This window comes from Megascapheus bottae, chromosome 4 (assembly GCF_031878675.1).
Source record: "Megascapheus bottae isolate mThoBot1 chromosome 4, mThoBot2.hap1, whole genome shotgun sequence".
NCBI classification, from domain to species: Eukaryota; Metazoa; Chordata; class Mammalia; order Rodentia; family Geomyidae; genus Megascapheus; species Megascapheus bottae.
In genome coordinates, this window is record NC_143512.1 from 10,560,333 (window position 1) to 10,580,948 (window position 20,616).

Consider the following 20,616-nt stretch of genomic DNA (forward strand, 5'->3'; position numbering starts at 1 on the left):
GATGAAAACTTTAAAACCCTGAAAAAAGAAATTAAATCATAACTGAGGAAATGGAAAAACCTCCATGTTCCTGGATTGGAAGAATTAACAGTGTGAAAAAGGCAACCTTGCCAAGGACTATCTACAAATTCGACGCAATACCCATCAATATCCCAATGGCATGCTTTAAAGAAATAGAAGAGGCAGTCCAAAATTTCATATGGAATAATAAAAGACCCCATAGAGCAAAAACAATTCTTAGCAGAAAGTACAGCACAGGAAGAATTTCAATACCAAACTTTAGACTCTATTACAGAGCTATAGTGACAAAAACAGCTTGGTACTGGCACAAGTACAGGCCTGAAGATCAATGGAATAGAACTGAAGACCCAGACATTAAACCACAGATCTATGGCCACCTAATCTTTGACAAGGGAGCCAAAAAAATAGACTGGAAGAAAGACAGCCTCTTCAAAAAGTGGTGCTGGCAGAACTGGTTAAGCACCTGCAGAAAACTAAAGTTGGATCCTTCTTTGTCACCCTGCACTAGGATTAACTCCAAATGGATCAAAGACCTGGAGGTAAAAGCAGATACACTGAAAACTTTACAAGAAGGAATAGGACCCAGAAACACAACAAATCAAAGACAGTCTGGATAAGTGGGACTGCATTAAACTGCAGAGTTTCTGTATGGCAAAGGACATAGCTAACAAACTAACTAGAAAGCCTACAGAGTGGGAGAAAATCTTCACTAACCATACAACAGACAAAGGCCTCATATCTAAAATATATTGACAGCTCAAAAAATTGAATCACTCCAAAACTAATCTCCAAAGAAACAACCATCCCACTAAAAGATGGGCCAAAAGACTTACAGAGAGGCTTCTTTGAAGAAGAAATAAGAATGGCCTATAGACACATGAAGAAATGCTCGACATCTCTGGCCATAAAAGAAATGCAAGTCAGGGGCCGGACTTTGCCTAGTGGTAGAGTGCTTGCCTAGCAGCACAAAGGCCCAGGTTCAATTCCTTGGTACCAAATACATAGAAAAAAGCCGGAAGTGATTCTAAGGCTCAAGTGGTAGAGCTCTAGCCTTGAGAAAGTCCAAGTACAGTGCTCAGGCCCTGAGCTCAAGCCCAGACCTGGCAAAAAAAAAAAATGCAAATCAAAACCATTCTAAAATTCCACCTCACTCCAGTTAGAATGGCCTGGATCAAGAAATCTAGTAACAACAGACCCTGGAGAGGATGTGGCCAGGAGGGATCACTACTACACTGATGGTGGGAGTGCAAACTCATTCAACCACTATGGAAAGTAGTATGGCAGTTCCTCAAAAGACTAAACATAGAGCTCCCCTATGACCCAGCAATTCCACTCCTTGGCTTCTACCCAATCATCCAGAAACAAGGACATACTAAAGACACTAGCACGATGCTCACTGTAGCACTGTTTACTTTAGCGAAGATATGGAACCAACCCTGATGCCCCTCAGTTGATGATTGGATCAACAAAATGAGGTATTTATACACAATGGAATTCTATGCTGCCATCAGAAAGAATATCGCCCCATTTGTAAGGAAATGGAAAGAGTTAGAAAAAATCATATTAAGTGAAGTAAGCCAGACTCAAAGGAACATAAGCTCAATGGCTTCCCTCATTTGTCATAATCAGTAGAAACCTTGGGCTCTCCTAGCAGAGTTTTACAATAGAGCAAAACCTCGATATATAAGGCCATACAGGATGACGCTAAATCAAAGGACCTCCAGGATATAGAAAAAAAAAAAAGCTATATAATGAGTGATTGTAGTCCTTAATGTACTATGCTATCTTTCATCTCTTTTGCTGTCACTTGGTTATCTCATATAGTTACAGCATTTTACCTTGTTATCTAATATATAGTATATATGTTTACCTGGTTATTTGAAATAGGATAGGGAAGGGGGCAAAACAAAATGGGGGGCGGAAGTGGAAGGTGGGAAATGGGAACCAAGACATGAGAAAGGGTATCAATGTTTGTGAAGTAATGCACCTTCTATCTCGTGAACATAATGTAACCCTTCTATTAATTACAATAAACATTATAGGAAAAAGGAAACTCCTTTGATACTTGCTTCTCGGTATACACTTTAACAATCTTAAATGTACATATATCAGTCATATATGGAACTGTATCATTAACAAAAAATTCCATCTTTTCTAAACAGCAGTAAACTGAAATGTACAAATAAAAAGAGAGTTTTAAATTAGTTACAAATCATTAAGCTTTAAGTGCATACAAAGCAACTTGCTAAGCAATTCATGTGAATTATCTCACAGCAATAATCTACACAGCAATTCTGCTTGGTAGGAGCTGTTATTATCACTGTGCTGGAGAATCTAAGGCTTAGTGAGGGGAACTAAGGTCCCATATCCAGTCAAGGGAAAAATAGGGGCAAAGATATATTATAGACTGTTACATGTTAACACTAGAGAAAGGTACTAGCCGTTTTTACTCTATGTACTTCTGTAAATTTGAATGTCATATGGAGATGCATTACATTTACATTAAACTCACAGAAAATTCACATTAAATTTACAGAGATTACAAAAAGGAAAAAAATCTCAATATATTAAAAGAACACATGACTTGCAGAGAATGACATACTGCATGGATCAACAAGCTGCAAAATCGTAGATTGTGATTATTTTAGATCTTGAAAGCTAACAGGCAAACAACATTACGAAGGTAGTTATACAATGAGAAAACAATTTTGACAACATTTAAAAAATATAATAATCAAAAGTTTTTGAAATATAAATTTGTCAATAAGAAGAATCTGGAATTTTTTTTATATTTAGAGGGAAGATAGTAATACAGCTTAACTGGAGCCCAAAGTGAGTGTTCGGAAACAACTAATGGGCTAGATTTAATCTGTGGCCATATTTGATATATCTATGATGTGCTGTTATCATTAAATAGTAACAAAATGAAATATCTGCTTGAGAAAAGAAAGCAAAATCATAATGCCAAACCCTTCTTTGAGGGAAGATTCTGTAGGTATAGAAAGACATAAAGTGAACCATAACTAAGTTTCTTTATCTTTACTTCCTAAGTTACTGTAATGGCCATTCTTTTGGGAATCACTTATATAACCCCTAAAAGAACCAAACATATCATCCCTGAAAAAAAGAACCACTAGATCCAGACTTCTTTTACTGGCAATGAAACACAGATGGGAATCAGTGGTCAGGACCTGAGAAATGGGTTCCTCTTCACCCTGGGTGCTTTGCTAAATTTCTTACACTTGTGCTTTATTTCCTTATCTATATGTTGAAATATTTGCACAAGGAGGTCAAGTGGTCAAACTCTTAACACAACAGATTATGTTATAATAACACAACTCGTTATGTTATTATTTCCTATTTTACAAAGAAACCTGTGGCTGCACAGTCATTTTCTGAAGTTCAGAAAGATGAGGACAAAGGAATGAGTTGTAGCACTTAAGGAGGGTGGTTGGAAGACAGTGCACATACTTCAAAGTTGAAAAGTTAGGGGTCAAAGACTTTGATTCTGGCATGAATTTCACCACTTTTCACATCATTTGGCTGACCTTTAATTTCTACAAAATGGAAGTGATAACAGTTATCCTGCCTAAAACTCTTGAGAAGATCTAATGAGATTGGGTCATGAGCAATATACTAAAATAGTACAAAACTAATGCAAGTGCTTGGCCTACATTACTGGAGGAAAAAAGACTTAGCCAACATAGAATTTGGGGAATGAAACAAAAGCCACCACAAAGTGTAAGTGGAGGCTGGCAGCAGCAGTACTAATTATTATGTGTTACAGAGAGAACACTGTTGATTGTGTTTGCAAACGGGGCTCCAAAGGACCTGCACAAAAATGCCAAGGGGTTGGGAGAGAAGCTAAGACTTCAAGCAACCAAACAGCCCTTCCCTTTCTTCTATGGATTTTCCTTATGTGGTTATCAAACAAGAGAATATATTGACTTTAAAAAGTCTTGAAGGGCCGGGAGTTTGGCCTAGTGGTAGAGTGCTTGCCTAGCATGCACAAAGACCTGGGTTCAATTCCTTGGTACCACTTACATAGAAAAAAGCCAGAAATAGTGCTGAGGCTCAAGTGATAGAGCTCTACCCTTGAGAAAGTCCAAGGACAGTGCTCGGCCCTGAGCTCAAACCCAGGACTGGCAAAAGAAAAAAAATAAAGGTTTTGAAGACTTTTTGAATGGGTAAATTCCTAAGATCATTTATAATTTGTTTGTACATATAATATTGTATGTTAGCTATTATCAATCAATCTATTTATCTATCTCTATATATCTATATTTATCTTTATAGATCTCTCTATACATACATATATTTATATCTATATATAATTGTATATATACATGCATATATATATATATACATACACAGAGAGAGAGAGAGAGAGAGAGAGAGAGAGAGAGAGAGAGAGAGAGAGAGAGATTTTGTGTGTGTGTGTGTGTGTGTGTGTGTGTGTGTGTGTGTGTGTGTGAATGACTCCTGGGGCTTGAACTCAAGGCCTTAGTGCTGCGCCTCTGAGATATTTTGCTCAAGGGTACCACTTCACCACTTGAGCCACTGTCAACTTCCAGCTTCTTTAGTGGCTAACTGGAGGTGGAATCTCACAGGCTTTTCCACCTGGGCTAGCTTCAAACAGTGATCCTTAGATCTCCTGAGTAGCTAGGATTACAGGTATGAGCCACTGGCATCTGAATATGTATTAATTTCACAAACAGTTATTGAATGCCTGTAAAAAGAAGGCAGTGCTTTAGGTGCTAAACACACAGATGGACAGGTCTCAAAGAACTTTTGCATTGGCAGAGAAAAGAGAGACATACAAATTCACAAATATGATTAAACTCTCTGAATCCAATGAGAAAAAGGAAAAGGTTACAATGGATCTGATGTGAGGAAAAACTTCTCTGAAGAGGTAGTATTTGCAGGATTCCTTAATGATGAAAGGGTATTTCCTTGGGAAGATATAGGAGCCAATGTCTAGCAGGTCCAGGAAATAGGACAATGAATGCTCATGGAAGGAGCCATTCATTGTCCTATTCATTGTCAATATGGTTGGCAAGGCAGAGAAGGATAAGAGATGAGGACAGGAAGAGGAAAGCAAGACTTTATATCCCGTTACTGAAATGGATAGCTAGGTTACAGCCATAACCAATGGCCCGTGACAATTGGTCTTATATACCTTTGAAATGCTGGGTAGTAGAGAGGAAAAGGCCATATTTTGGCAAGTTATGTTTTCAGCCCTCCTTGATCACTGCATTTTCCTATAAACTAAAACATCCTATTCAAGAAAAACTCATTCCTATTTTAAAATGGGGAAGCCTACAAGGAATAGTAAATTGCAGGGCTTCCAGTCCTCCTTAATTAGGAGGTGACCCCATGTCAAATTACTTTCCTTCAAAGCTTTCTGGGTCTCAGAAGACCCCTTTCTCAAACACCCAAGCATTCTCTGAATTGGAGAGGTGTGATCAATAAGCCAAGCATCAGAAACAAATGCTGCCCAATCCTCTGAGGCCAGGCCATTCATCTAAGTCTACTTTCTATAAAGGAACCAAAAAGAATGAGTTTTGAGACGAAGCAAACCATGCTTCCAGAACTATGTGACCACATGTCCCAACAAGCAAGTCCCAGGGTGAGGGGCAGCCTCACTGCTGTTCAGGTCAGATGTGGTACCACAGGAATAGCTCTATGTAGGAATACCTGTTACTCAAGTACTCCCCTTGACAAACTCTAATCCTTTGAATGCCACATAGATTAGGCTAGTGTAACTTTCCTTTTACAGATATGGAAATGGTGGCCCATTATTTGTTCAAGGACACCAAGTTGATAAGTAGAGTACTAATCTACCTTGCCTCTACAGGTTCCAAAAGTTTCCATCAATGTTTATCTAACTAGCTAGATACACAATTCTCCAAGCCTCTCCAGTGGTAGGTATTAGGGTTTATCATACTAACAGAAGCAAAGATAACCCTATTTACAATTTGATTAGTCAACATCAAGCATTCCTTCTTTCACAGGTCTGATGGTTGTCCATAAGCATCAAACCAAGGCTCAGAGGCCAGAGCAATGTCCTGTGAAAAGTGTTTTGCCCATGGCTTTGGCTTGTGACTAGCAGTTATCATGTGCATGCTTTCAGCTAGGTCTCCTAAGAACTCTATCTTTACAAGACAAAATACAAACATCCAGGACCAAGTCAAATGGGAAAGGGTCACTTAGAAATACCTGAATTGTGGCTTCTGGGAAGACAGAAAGTTAATGTGACTTCTCAACAACCCAGCTGGAGCTTGAGTATGACAGTGGGACAGCTGACCACAGTGAAAAGCCTGGCCCTGTGCCTTTGTCTTCCTCAATATACCTATGCTCCAGTGACTGCTGAATACCGAATATGAAGAAGATCAGAAGCAGCCATGACAATGAATAACTTTCAAATACATGCTAACTCTTTTAACTCTGTTAACTTTTTCAGATCAGGGTCATCTGTGAGTCATTAAGGATAATTTCAACAGACATGGTAACTCCATAATTCTTATGAGGACAAAAGCAATGCTCTATGTGTCAGACACCATGCCAAGCATTCTACAGACATCTGGGTCCAGGCTTTACACCACCCTTATTGTTCCTATCATATAGAGGAGAAACTGAGGCAGTAGAAAAGTGAGGTCATTTGCCCTGGGTGAGGCAGTTGGAATGAGAAGAGTCCATGTAGGAACTCCTACAATCTGTCTCTAAGCACTTAACCACTAACCATATGATAAATAAGGCATTGGGGTAGTGGTGTTGGTGTTGGTGGTGATGGTGATGATGATGATGATGATGATGATGATGATGATGATGATGATGATGGACATGGTGAACTACCTTGCTCAGCTAGAGCAAGTGAGTCACTGAAAGAAATAACTTGCTTTGAGTCAGACACAAAATAAAACTGGAAATAGTCTTCAGAGTCTAGCTAGAAGCATTCTCCACTAACCCATGTAACCAAGCTGGCAGATAACCTGGAAGTAACACTCCATGTTCTCTCTGAACTCCAGAGCTCCAACATGAAGATACTCACCTACCAGGGCAGGAAAGTGGGTCTTTGATATAAGTCACAAGGCGTATCAATTCTACCCACGTTCTATGAGTCCTTATCCAGAAGCTACAATGGAGTACAACTTAATAAATCAACAGACAGTACAGAAATCCTTCATATGCTTCCTCTGAACTAAGATGCAATTTTGCAACAAATTCTCTTCACTGCTAAGCCAATTCAATTTGCATGTCCCTAGAGAACTAAGAAAAAAATACAGTCATTCAAATTCCCAGAAATTTTCTATGGGTAACACTTATTACCATTACCCAAACCATATTAAGAAAGCAGAGGCACTTCTTTTTAAACATGTAAATGAAAGGCATAAGTAAAACAATAATTAAATAGCAATCTAACTTTTCCGCTGTTTATGCACTTGTCTATGCTATACTTTGCTTCAGAAAGGGTAGTAATGAAGTTATTAGACAAACAAGCTCATAGGAAAACTTTTGTAACACTGCTGTTCCTGTCTCAACGGCACTATTTTACCTGAACTCACCCAAAATTCTGGCTCTTTGTAGTCTTCCATGTAGTCTAGGATATCTAAGCTTCTCCTACCTGGATGTTCCCCTAACACAGGAACAGAGACATTGTGAACAAAGCTATTGGTCAACTTCCCTTAAAGCATTTCTCAGGCTGGATATACATGACTATTATCTTGTGCCTCGTCTCTGAGACACAAAGGGTCTACCATCATTACCACTGTGCTTTGTGGTTGTTTTGGAGTTTTCATATGTATGCCAAACCAGCCTGGAACTCAAGATGCAATCTAGGCTGGTCTCAAATTCATGATCTTTCCTCCTCAGGCCCCAGAGTACCAGGATGTACAAGCAGACCTCACATTTTTTGTATCCTCTTCCTATTTATGGAAATATAGCTGTAGTAATCTGCTGTTAAGGTTCAAAGTCTGGCTCTACCATTTATTAAATACACATACCCATCACTTAACCTTGGAAGACTTTGTTCTTTTTAAGTATTGCCAAGCGATATTAATATTCCCAGCCTCCTGGTGTTGTAAGAATGAAATGGAATGATGGATATAAAATACTGTAGACAGAGCATGGAATGTAAATTTAAGGCCCACAGAAATTTTCTTTCACTATCATTCTCTTTCCTGCTCTTCATACTTTTTGTTTAAACAACAAAAATATACCCTCATAAGGGGAGGTTCCTCTCTCTGATAGAATAAATAGCTAAGAATGGGAATGGTTTCATTGGCACTGTAGTATACAGAGGAGCACTGATTCATTAAGGAAGAGAAAGGCAAGGAGATAATCTAATACAATGCTTAGAGCAGTAATTCTCAGTTTTTAATCACTGCATTCAATGATAACAATAACCATTTACCACGATTACCTTTTCACTATCAATTATCCATCAGGTATCATACTAAGCAATTATATAAATTATTTAACTCTGTCCTTCCATGGCTATATCATGGCCTCCTACAGGTTAGTAAACCTTCCAAAGCTTACATGGCAAGTGACTGCAGAGCCAGGCTGAGTCCTTCAGACTATAATCAGTACTCAGCTACAACTTTGTTCAACTTTTCCACTCAGTCCTGCCTTCCAGTGGTAAAACAACTTGGCAATTAACAAAAAACTTAAAAGCAGCTGAGCAGTAATTAACTCAGGAACAATGCACATGTTATGTATGAACAAAATTTAATTATAATAATTTAAATATAATAATTCTACAAACTTCCAATTAATAATGGAAGGCCCCAAAGGAAAACCACAAACAGCTTGAGGTACTTTATGATGCCGCAAAAATATCCTTCTGGAAATCAATAAGCACAAATAGACAGAACTAGCCAGTCATGTTGAAAATGGTATTCCAGACAAATTTCTCAGTAAACCCTAACTGTCAGGCAAAGTTAGGGATTTTTAATAACACTTTTAAGAAGTTACTGGCAAATCACCTCAGGTCTATGAAATACCATCCATAAATGTACATGTAATGCACATGAATTTTTAGATCAGAAAGACCTCCCTTTCCAGCGATGCCAATAGGCCACACCTGGCAAAGCTTTCAAGAAGTAAATGTTGTAGTTTCAAGGATGGGATTGATACAGCCAGTGTGAACAGCTTGGAGTAAATAATACATCTCAACTTGGGGGCAGGGCAACGATCCTTTCTCCTCCTCCCATCAGAATGTGCCTCTTGTCACCATGGTCCGAGTGGCCAAATATGCCGCCAAAAGTAGAAATAAAATAGCCATCAATACTTTGCAATTTCTCAGAGCAACATTCCTCTAGGCTTTTCTTTTCCACTGTACCAATACAGCATTTACTAAGACTGTCTTAGGGAGGCTCTCATAATGTACCTGTTTCGGAACAAATGTCAAGACCTTGCCTGCAGAATTATATGTAAACAGAATTCAGTGTCTGAATTTAGCAGGTCACTCAAAAAGAATTCCTTGGCAACTTTGAGATTCCACCTCACTCCAGTTAGAATGGCCATGATCAAGAAATCTAATAACAACAGATGCTGGTAGGGATGTGGCCAAGAGAGATCACTACTACTCTACTGATGGGAGTGTAAACTTGTTCAACCACTATGGAAAGCAGTATGGCAGTTCCTCAAAAGACTAAACATAGAGCTCCCCTATGACCCAGCAATTCCATTCCTTGGCATTTACCCAACCGTCCAGAAACAAGGACATACTAAAGCCACTAACACAATGATGTTCATTGCAGCACTATTTACCATTAAAAAGATCTGGAACCAACCAAGATGCTCCCCAGTAAATGATTGGATCAAGAAGATGGGGTATTTATACACAATGGAATTCTATGCTACCATCAGAAAGAATGACATCGCCCCATTTGTAAGGAAATGGAAAGAGCTGGAAAAAAATCATGTTAAGTGAACTAAGCCAGATCCAAAGCTCAATAGTTTCCCTCACTTGTAATAATTAGTACACACCTAGGCCTCTCCTAGCAAAGGATTACAATACAGCAAACCTAGATACATAAGGCCATATGGGATGAGGCTAAATGAAAGGATCTCCAGGGTATGGAAACAAGAGCTTTATCTTGAGTGATTGTTGTTCTTAATGTACTATATTTTTCTCTTCTCTTTTGTTGCCCTTTGGTTATCTCATATTGTTACAGTATTTGACTTTGTTACCTGACATATTATATATGTGTTTATTTGTTTATTTGAAATAGGAAAGGGAAGGGGGAAAACAAGATGAGGGGAGGGAGTGGAGAGAGAGCAATGGCGACAAAAACATGAGAAGGGGTATCAATGTGTGAGAAGTAATGTACCTACTATCTGGCGAATATAAGTGTAACCACTTTATACATTACAATAAAAATACATAATTCAAAAAAGAGAATTGTTTGGATGGGTAAGGGTTTGAGTAAAAGGAACAGGAGAGGACTTGGAAATTTTTTAAATCTCCACAGTAGAGCTGTTGAGGAAAATGTGTTGGTCCCCCCCCACCAAAAAACAAACAAACAAACAAACAACAAAAAAAAACCAACAAAAATGTTAAATCAGATTTGTAGGATGTCAGTGGTTCATACCTATAATCTTAGCTACTCAGGAAGTTGAGGTCTAAGGATTCCAACACAAAGCTCAATCAGCAAGGAAAGTCCATGGGACTCTAGTCTTCAATTAATCATCAAAAAGTCACAAGCGGAGCTGGGACTCCACTGGGGTAGAGTACTAGCTTTGAGCAAAAACACCTTAGGGACAGTGCCCAGAATCTGAGTTCAAACCACAGCTACCAGCACATTTGTACCCACATGTACACACATATATATACATGCCCAAAGGTATTATATCAGTTTTTTATATTTCAAAGGGCTGCCATGTAAAAGAACACCCAATTTCTTCATGAGAGATGAAGATCAAGGTGAAGTCTCAGAAAGGCACATTTCAGATACTATAAGCAACTGATAGTGCCTAGCTCTACATGTCCGACATAGAGCAGTGAGGCCAGCTAAGTCTTTCTTACTCAAAGGAATATGCTGTTTTCAACTAGAAGACAGTCTCAGCCATTCTCAGGTTAACACGTTTAGTCACATTTGGAGTTTAATCATTGTTAACTTACCATTTTTACCTGCAAAGGCTTTGGATGGATTCATGTGAGGCAGAGTTTTATGGTAGAGAGGTATGCTGTGTATGAGCAAGAGACTTAGCCTTAAGGCTTACTTCTACTTCTTTTGAGCAGCATGTCCTCAGATGATCATTTAACATTTCTGAGTCTGTGTCTTTTTTTTTTTCATGGTAAAGCAGAGCTAAGTAATAATACTTTATGAGAGCACTGAGAGAATTAAAAATAGTTCTCAATGACTGAAGGTACTCAAAATGTTATTTTAGCTCACATTCCCCTGCAAAGGTTTCCTAGTTTACTTGGTAACTGCAGATCACTATCCATTTTCCTATTTTATGACTTCTCACCACTTTCACATTTTGCTCTACAGAACTTACCACTTCTGAATACAAGTTTTCATTCCTCACTATTTCCAGCCTCCAACCAAATCAGTCCTTGATGACAAGATTATTACTACACTTCTATGGGGAGGAGAGAGGGGTCTAACTGGTAACAAATGTGATAACAAATGCAGGGTGGAGCACACATTTAGTATCCTAGAAACTATTATGCTTAAAGGACAGGGACTTAAGACAGAAAGGATGCATATTCTCTGTCTAGTTTTTGTCTTTGGATCAGAAACAGGTCACAATAACCTTGATAAGCAAATTACCTTTATAGCAATGCTTTCACATTTCGAACTGTGACTGGCATTAACTGCACTTCTCTGAGAAATCACTAATTAAACAGACATAGCTTCCAGGGGAGAGGCTGAACAGCCCCTCCTGGAGTATGTGTGTGGTAATGTAGGTGGTATGTTATAACCAGATGCCCAGGGGCTGGGTGGGCCATTTATTTTCACAGTGTGTCCAGTACTGGTGAATTAAGCATGAACAAAATGTTTCTGGGTTTATTTACACTGTTTATTGTGGGTGCTCCTTCCCCTAAGACTTTGATTTGTGTGTTACATAAACACTGTTGCCATAGTTATTATTCAGGAAGCTTTGCTGTTTGACTTCAAGAAAAACCCAACCTCAAATCAGCATAACATTGACTCTCTAGACCACAACAGACCATCAGAGACAGGGATCTGCCAAATTCCCTCAAGCTTCTAGAAGGAACTACTGTATTTTGGGCAACAAGCAAGCAACAAGAAGAGGAAACGCTGCAATGTTATGCAATTTCCTTGCAATTCATATTCAGAAATCCTCAAAACCCCTTATAAGCAACTTCCCTATCTTTCAACTGAAGATTAGTATCACAGCCAATATAAACAAAAACTGGAAGCAAAGAGAAAAAAAAAGAAATCTATGTGCAAATCAAAAAAGCATTTCAGGAAAACTTTCAAGACAGCACAAAGAGCAGAGTCAGAGTGTTAGAGGCAGATGCATAAAAGTTAGGCAAATCATGCATGAGTCAACATGTATGTAGGACATGGACAGTCACAGTACAAGGGATATTCCAGTTCAAAACTTTCTAGACTTCATGCTGATGCATCATGAAAAAGTGGGTGTAAACCCTCTAGTCCAAAGGGAGAGAAAAGACCACCTCCTATGCCCACAAAATTTTTTTAAAAAGGTAAAGCCTACAAAATTGCACATAGAATGCCTTTATGTGTTCTCTCCTCCTTCTCCCCGCTCCAGGTCCTTGGAAAGAGTTGCACAGTCTCATAACAGAAGAAGAAACCTTGTTCTTTTATGTTTTAGAATCTGCAAAGGAGAAACTGCTCAGCACAGCATACAGGGTCCCAAAGTAGGGGCTGTGGAGTCCATCTTGCTACCCAAGCAAGACTCTGTCTGGGAGAAACCACAGCCAGCATGTGAGTCAGAGCCACATTGCTCCTTTCCACTCTCTACCCACTTGCTCCTTCCTCAGAAATCTTGAAGCCAGGGCATTGTGCTGTCCATACTGTAACTGGAAACCAAGTGAAGTCAGCAGAAGTTAACTCAGAGTGTTCATGTTATCCCCAAAGATTCACTTGGAGAGGCACAGACACTCAGAAAGAGGACTTCTATCTTTTTCCTTTGCCAATGGTGGCTGCAAGTTCAGAAACATAATTTAAATCTGTTTCCTACCATAAATCCAGAAATAATCCTGATACCAACCCATGATCATGCACCTGGGGTTCTGAAACTATTCACATTTTTTTTCTGCTGTTCTGAACTGGTGGAGAAGAAATCTCTATCTCTGACAGTACCATGAGTGGTGGTGTTTTCTCACAACCCAAAAAGGGCATAATGGGACTTTCAAAACAGATCTTCAGAACTGGAATTGTTTCTCCTTCTACACAAGCTGAAGGTTCTTAGACTGAGTCTTCCTCATTTCCACATAGTATGGTGAAGGAGGGTGAAGAGGAAGGGGGCACAACAGAGCTAATGAATACTCCTCTGGACTTTGCCACAGAGTTCAGGGCGAGGCTAACATTATTCAAACACTGGAAATTGTTCCTTGTTCTTAGGCACCTAGCATTCACTCAGTCTTCCTTAGAGAAACAGTCCATTCTCTATGGACCTTACCCCCATTTCCCTACACAAGCTGAGTTCACTCCACCTCTGACTGAGCATGGATAGAGAGTATAACAGGCCAGCATGAACAGCTCTCACTCCAAATGCCCAACTATTTATGAAAACTCTCAAAGCAAACAAAGATGTGAAAGAAAGCACACAGCTATCTGCAGTTGTTCATATTTTGTTGCATTTGCCTTATTTATCACAGAGCTATCCCTCCTTCATCCATTTGCTTTTTTTAGAACAAGTTGTACTGTTCCATATGCATGTCATCTACTAAAGCTCAGTATTTGTTCATCAGTCTTTTAAGGTAAATTTCTATAAAATGAAATGTACAATTCTCAAGTATGCCCACCAAGAATCATGACAATTTCATTCAGCCATGTAAGTGGAACTCCAAACTGAGATTGAAACATTTCTATCATCTCATATTGTTTTCTCTGCATACACTGCTTCAACCCATCCCACTCAGCAAGGTCACTGGTGATTTGCTTGTTCCCACCATGATGGGTTCATTCTAGACCAACAGAAAGATGAAATCAGCTAGGCATGGTGGCTTACGCCTGTAATCATAGCTACTCAGGAGGCTGAGCTCTGAGAATCTCAGTTCAAAGCCAGCCTGGGTACTAAAGTCCATGAGATTCTTGTCTCCAATTGACCAACAGAAAACCAGAAGTGGTGCTGTGGGTCAAGGGGTAGGGCAGTAGCCTTGAGCTAAAGAGCTCAGGGACAGCGCCCAGGCCCAGAGTTCAAGACTCAGGATGGATTTTTTTAAATAGTATTTTATCACCTAAATTAACAGTCACATCACCACATTTGTCCTATTTGTCTTTGGTTTCATACATAATACTGTTTAAAATGTTTTTGTATACATCTTTTTGTCTTTTGCGGGACCTTTGTTTTTTGCATTTCTTGAGGCAGCACATAAGATTGTAAATGATAAACCACAAGGTAGGTATTTGTATTTTTTGCTCTTCTTCAAAGTGATTGAACCATTTTACACTCTCTCCTATACGGAATTGGCTTAGATGACCACAGGGAGTTCTCATAATATTAGCAATACTGCCATCCATTCTCTATCCCTTCAGCTCAGAAGACTAATGGGTAAGGCCGCTAAGTATCATAATGGCCTATGCATCAATACTCAAGACTAATTCTCAGGTTCTTAGCTGACAAAACCATGATCTGAAAGAGTATGGAGTCCAAGACACTGTCAAATATGGTAGCCTTGACAAGTGAGTCTCTGGCTATTATATGGCCCTGATCAATCCCCTCTCCTCACTGGCTTCTACTTTCTTTATGTATCAAAACAGGGGCAAAAAACAGACCAGCTTTATGAATTCCAAACTCTCCCATCATCAATACTGAACTACTTTTGCCAGGTACTGTGGCTCACACCTATATTCCTAGCTACTCAGGAGGCTGAGATCTGAGGATGTCGTTTCAAAGCCAGCCCAGGCATGAAAGTCCAAGAGACACTTATCTTAAATTAATAACTAGAAAACTGGAAGTGGTGCTGTGGCTCAAGGGGTAGGGTGGTAGCAATGGGCTGAAGAGCTCAGGGACAGTGCTCAGGCCCAGAGGTCAAGCCCTACAACTGATGAAAAGAAGAAGAAGAAGAAGAAGAAGAAGAAGAAGAAGAAGAAGAAGAAGAAGAGGAGGAGGAGGAGGAGGAGGAGGAGGAGGAGGAGGAGGAGGAGGAGGAGGAGGAGGAGGAGGAGGAGGAGGAAGAGGAGGAGGAGAAGTCCTCATGGCCTTTCTATGCACTTTAAGAGTCTCATCTCATACTTAGGTAACAAAACCTTTAAGCTTATCAGCAAACAAGTTAATCTGGGTTTGCTGACAACTGGTTAGGGGAAAAAAATCTATTTCAGCAAAACAGGAAAAACTACAAAATAAAAGAGAGGCCAAGCTGGAAGACTACTGATCTAAGTAATATGGCTCAAAAAGCAGAACTGGAGGAAAGGAGAGTGTTAGTTATGTTCACATCAAAAGTATGAAGTACCTAACCCAAGCCTCTCACTTTTTTCTCTTAAGAGAGCCAAAGTACACTGTATGTAGAACCATCAGGCTCCAGTTACAATCACAGTCAGCCAAAGGCCACTAAGAAAGCTTAAGTTCAAAAGAAAGGATGAGAGAAATTAGGGCAAGTCATACTTTTGATCTCAATTTGACAAGGGGAGGGGAGGGAACTCCAAGAAAGGAGAAGAGCGAGGAAAAGCAAGAGCACTAATTCCCAAGGTAAAACACCTATTTTCAGGATGCCAATTTTGGCAGTGGGCAACCTGATGACACCATCTCTCCTCTCAGCTACTGAGGGACTGGCACTGTGAAATACGATGTTTGATTAGGAAATCCTACATTGTGAAGCTGCTACTACTGAAGTCAGAGTCAACAGTATAGTCATGCTTGAGCAAATCTTATCTAACATATATTTTTACATGACATCATAAAGCATATCACAGCTGTCTTCCATTTCAGAATCCTACATAGCACTTCAATATTTCATTTAGGAACTCTTTAAGGAAATAATAATTATTTTATGTATATATAATATGTTATATAGCATATATAGTACATAGCATGTATTATATAACAGCAAATACATAGTAATTTATTAGTATAATTCCATAATACATAACAATAAAGACGGAAAAGACAAAAAAAGAAAAAAACCAGAAGTAAAAAGTATTACTCAATATAACATGGAACAAACATATAACTGGAAGAGTCAAAAGAGGAAAGCAAAGCATCAGCTTATGTAATGTCCCTACACCTATCCAAAAACGATCATCAAAGCACTTCCATAACTGACTTTAAGGTTGCAAATAAATTTTAGCAAATAAATAATCATGAATAAGGCTCAATTTTACATAGATATACACATGTAGATGGATATATGTATAGATAGTGTACATACATGAATCTGTGTAAATAAAAAATTGTATTTATATTTATAATTTTGACAATAAACAGGCATGTTCATGTACTTAATATTATCCATGGCTGGTTTCTGGACTACTACAACAGAGCTGAGCAGTTCCAGCAGTCTGTTATAGTAAAAGGTGCATGGTTAACTTAACTACAGTTTGAATGCTTGCACCAATTAACATTCCCATCAACAATACCTTACCACAGATCCATAACCAACTTTTTTTTTTTTTGGCCAGTCCTTGGCTTAAGCTCAGGGCTTGAGCAATGTCCTTGGATTTTCTCAAGGCTAGAACTCTACCACACTTGAGCCTCAGCACCACTTCCTGCTTTTTTCTATGTATGTGGTACTGAGGAAATGAACCCGGGTCTTCGTGCATGCTAGGCAAGCACTCTATCACTAAGTCATACTCCTGGCCCCCATAACCAACTTTTTAAACCTTCCCAAAGCTCCTTCTTTGGACCTCTTATTTCTCTCCTTGTGTACCCAACACTTAGAAATCTTGTCCATTCCCAGAATTTCAACAGCTATATCTCTGCAGATCGTGTCAAACCATTAATCCTTGACCTCAAGCCACCTCAGTTGCCCTCTCTAGCTTTCTGGTCATTTCCTTGAACCTCATCTCTTTCTCTTTCCCTGCCCAGTATGAGTTTCCCTTTTTAAAGGGTTTCTTAAGACAATGGGAGGGACATGACCTTATAACTAGTGAACACACATCTAAGTTAACACTTGCTTTTAGTTGGCTTTAGTCAAGTATGTGGAATATAAAATATAATATACCCAGATCTATATTCCTATACCAACTACTACTTTCCCAGCTCCATACTACCCTCATCTATAAAATGGAGACTGTAGCATCTCACTGAAGGGTAAACCAACAAAGCAGCTTCTACCTATATCTGGCATACAGTAAAAGTTGAGCAAACAATTATTCATAATCGCTATCTTAATCAGCAGGATCACTTCTGGCTCAGTAGCTGGGTCTAACAGCTCTAAGTCCCACCTTGTCACTCCCACATTTGAGTGAAAAAACAAGATCTTGCTTTCAAGCTGATGACCAAGTTCTCTCCTTTCTCTCCAGACTTCCTTATTCCTCTTGGGAGGACTGCCTGTTGGGCTTGGAATGCCTTTACATTAGTTTCACTTCTGCCCCCACCTGACTAGCATATCCTGTATGGGGTCACAGCTCTAGAATCACTTCTGCTCAGAAACTTGCATGTTCATATCATCTCTTGTAGCACAAGGTATAGATCTGTGTATGAAGCCTCTGGCAAGCTAGTCATCATGCTATCCTAACCTACTTTCTACTCTCTCATCAGGATCAGAAATGGGAAATTGGTGTACATTACACTTTCCTGTTCTGAAGTCCTCACCTCCATTTTCTTGCCAAGAAACCCCTTCTATCCATTTCTGCCTATGATATATCCTTAATATTCCACTTTATATGTGCTTCTTCTACTAGAAAATTGCTTTCCTCTCCATCTAAATGCATCTCTATCTCAACAGCAGTATGTTCACATCTCACATTGAACAATTCCCCTCTGAAATATAGCAAGGCAACAGGTTCAACCCTGTAGATACCATAGGTTTGTACATGGTAAAGATTTAACAAATACTATGTAAATGATATGCCATGCCAACTATATTAGATATGTTACAAATACACAGCTTAGAATTGGTTTATATTAACTTTAAAAGGTGCCAATCCAATCACCCAGAATGGTTATGTAATTAAAAATGAACTTCAGACTTAAAGAGCTCTTCAGATCTGGGATAGGTAAATTGCCATCTGCCTACCAGCATTTTAAGTATTAAATAGCTCACCTACAGTTGTACTCACACTAAGGAAGTTAAGCAGTTAAGCATTAAGGCTAGGCACAAAACCCAAATTTTCTGATTCCTAGCAGTTTGTGAGCCATAAGAAGAACAATGTCTTGTAATATGGTATCTCGTTTAGTTTCTGCAATGGCAGTCAACCTTGATACTCCAATAAGTAGTACTCAATAAGTAGTACTCAATAAGTAGTAATGAGGTAACAATAATCATTTAGAAGAAAAAGATAGATGTTTACATCATCCTTAGATATCAAAACTCACTCATCTTAGAATGGGGATACACATTCAAGCTAAGGTAGAATATATAAAATACCTCATTAACCATATTGTGTTCTTCCAACCAACATAGTAAAGATAAATATGTCAAAGAAAAAAGTTATAAAGGATAATCTATTTGCAAAAGAAGGAAGAATATTCAAATTAGACATAAACAGAAGAAATTAAAACAAATGATTCTTTTTTAAATGAACATATTTTATTTTTTAAATTGATAATATCTGTGTAAATATTTCCCAAGGAAATGGGCATCTCCATATGAGGTCCACAGAAGTATAAGTTAACACCATTTTCATGGAAACCAAGTCAAAAGTAGGTATACATTTTCAGCTAGGAAATATACATCTCTGAATTTCTGTAAGGAAAGATCATAGGTAGCAGCCCATCAAAAGGGGTTGGTGAATGCATAAGCCTCCATCTATTATGGTAAATCTATGTATTCACACATTTCTTTGAGGTGAGTACCATTACTTTTCCTATGATCAAAGAAGTTTCTAAGTCACTCAGAAACTATATAGGTAGTGGAGGATAGTGCTGCTAGCTGTCCATTCTCCTATTACTTAATATATGGGAACAAAAGTTTCCGCTAGCTAAGATCACCGTATTCTTTTTAGAGAGGAATTCAAAACAGGGCTGGCCAAGGAGATGTAAGCGTATATATACTGGGTATTTCTGGGAAACCTTTGTTTCTCTGAAACATACACATTCTGTTCTCTTCTTCCTACCTGAACCACAGACAAAGCCCACAGGAATAGCAACCAGCTTGCAATTCTCAGGTGATAAGAAGACCAAATAGTATATCCTAATGATTCAAGGGAAGAAACGAGGAAAGAACTGGGTCCCTGGTGGCTTCAATGAGACACCTTATCTGTCTCAGACTGCCTTTGCAATGCCTATATACTCTCATTTTTTCAGTCATTTTTCTTGTATTTTCAATTATTTATAGCAAAATTAGTAGCTAATTGAGATATATGAGAAAATACTAAATGAAATTAATAGCTTATTTATAATACATGTAGAAAGTAATCATCTTGTTCATATATGTATGTATATGTTTAGATATATGCACAGAATGAAAATAGAAACACACTAAACATTAATAACTATTCATGGTGATTGGTATGAATAATATAAATTTTCTCCTTTGTTCTTTTTGTTGTTGATCATGAGGCTTGAACTCAGGGGCTGCATGCTGTCCCTGAGATCTTTTGCTCAAGGCTAGCACTCTACCACTTAGAGCCACTGCTGGTATTTGAGTGGTTAATTGGACATAAGAGTCTCATGAGGACTCTTCTGCCCAGGCTAGCTTCAAATCCTGAAATCAATGGATGAGACACTGGGTAGACAGAAGATGGACAGAAGCACACTCAGGCATGCTGTTCCAATCCTTTCCTCCCTCTCTAGATTCTCACTCTCTCACACTGGCTCTCCATGCTGCCAGGCTGGACAATGGTCATCCCATTCTGGGGCACTGCCCATACTTCCTCTGTTCAGTGAAGTTCAAAGAGGAGGGACAGATGCCCCCTTGCCTCAAGAAACCTGCTGTCCTGCCCCAGAATGAAGCTGTCAGCTATTTAGGGGATCACAGCCCTGATTTCTCTCTGCTATTCTGAGTCACACAGTTGAAATGATTGCTCTCATTTAAAAAAATGAGCCCACACTGTATTGCCAGCACAGGCATTCCCAAGTGCTCTAAAGCTGAGTTTGCCTGGGCGGGAAGCCAGCCATCTGGCCAGCTCCAGTAACTTATGTAACTTGCTGGGGTTTCCACCTTCTTCTTGGGGGATGGGGAAGTTCCTGCAAGACAGAGGCAAGAAAAAGACCTAGATCAAGCCATCATTCCACCATGTCTGTCTGAACAGCCTGCTAAATAGTCAGTCACAGGGTTTTTTTCATACTGAAAAGCAACATAAGGTGAATGGGATTAGGCTGGTT

The 20,616-nt window shown here is 39.0% G+C and overlaps 1 protein-coding gene across 6 annotated transcripts in view; it reads right to left on the reverse strand.

Annotated features, from left to right (window-relative positions):
- Positions 1–20,616, reverse strand: part of Arhgap26 (Rho GTPase activating protein 26) — a 457,842-nt gene that overhangs the window by 221,115 nt on the left and 216,111 nt on the right. The gene's annotated exons all lie outside the window — the stretch shown is intronic.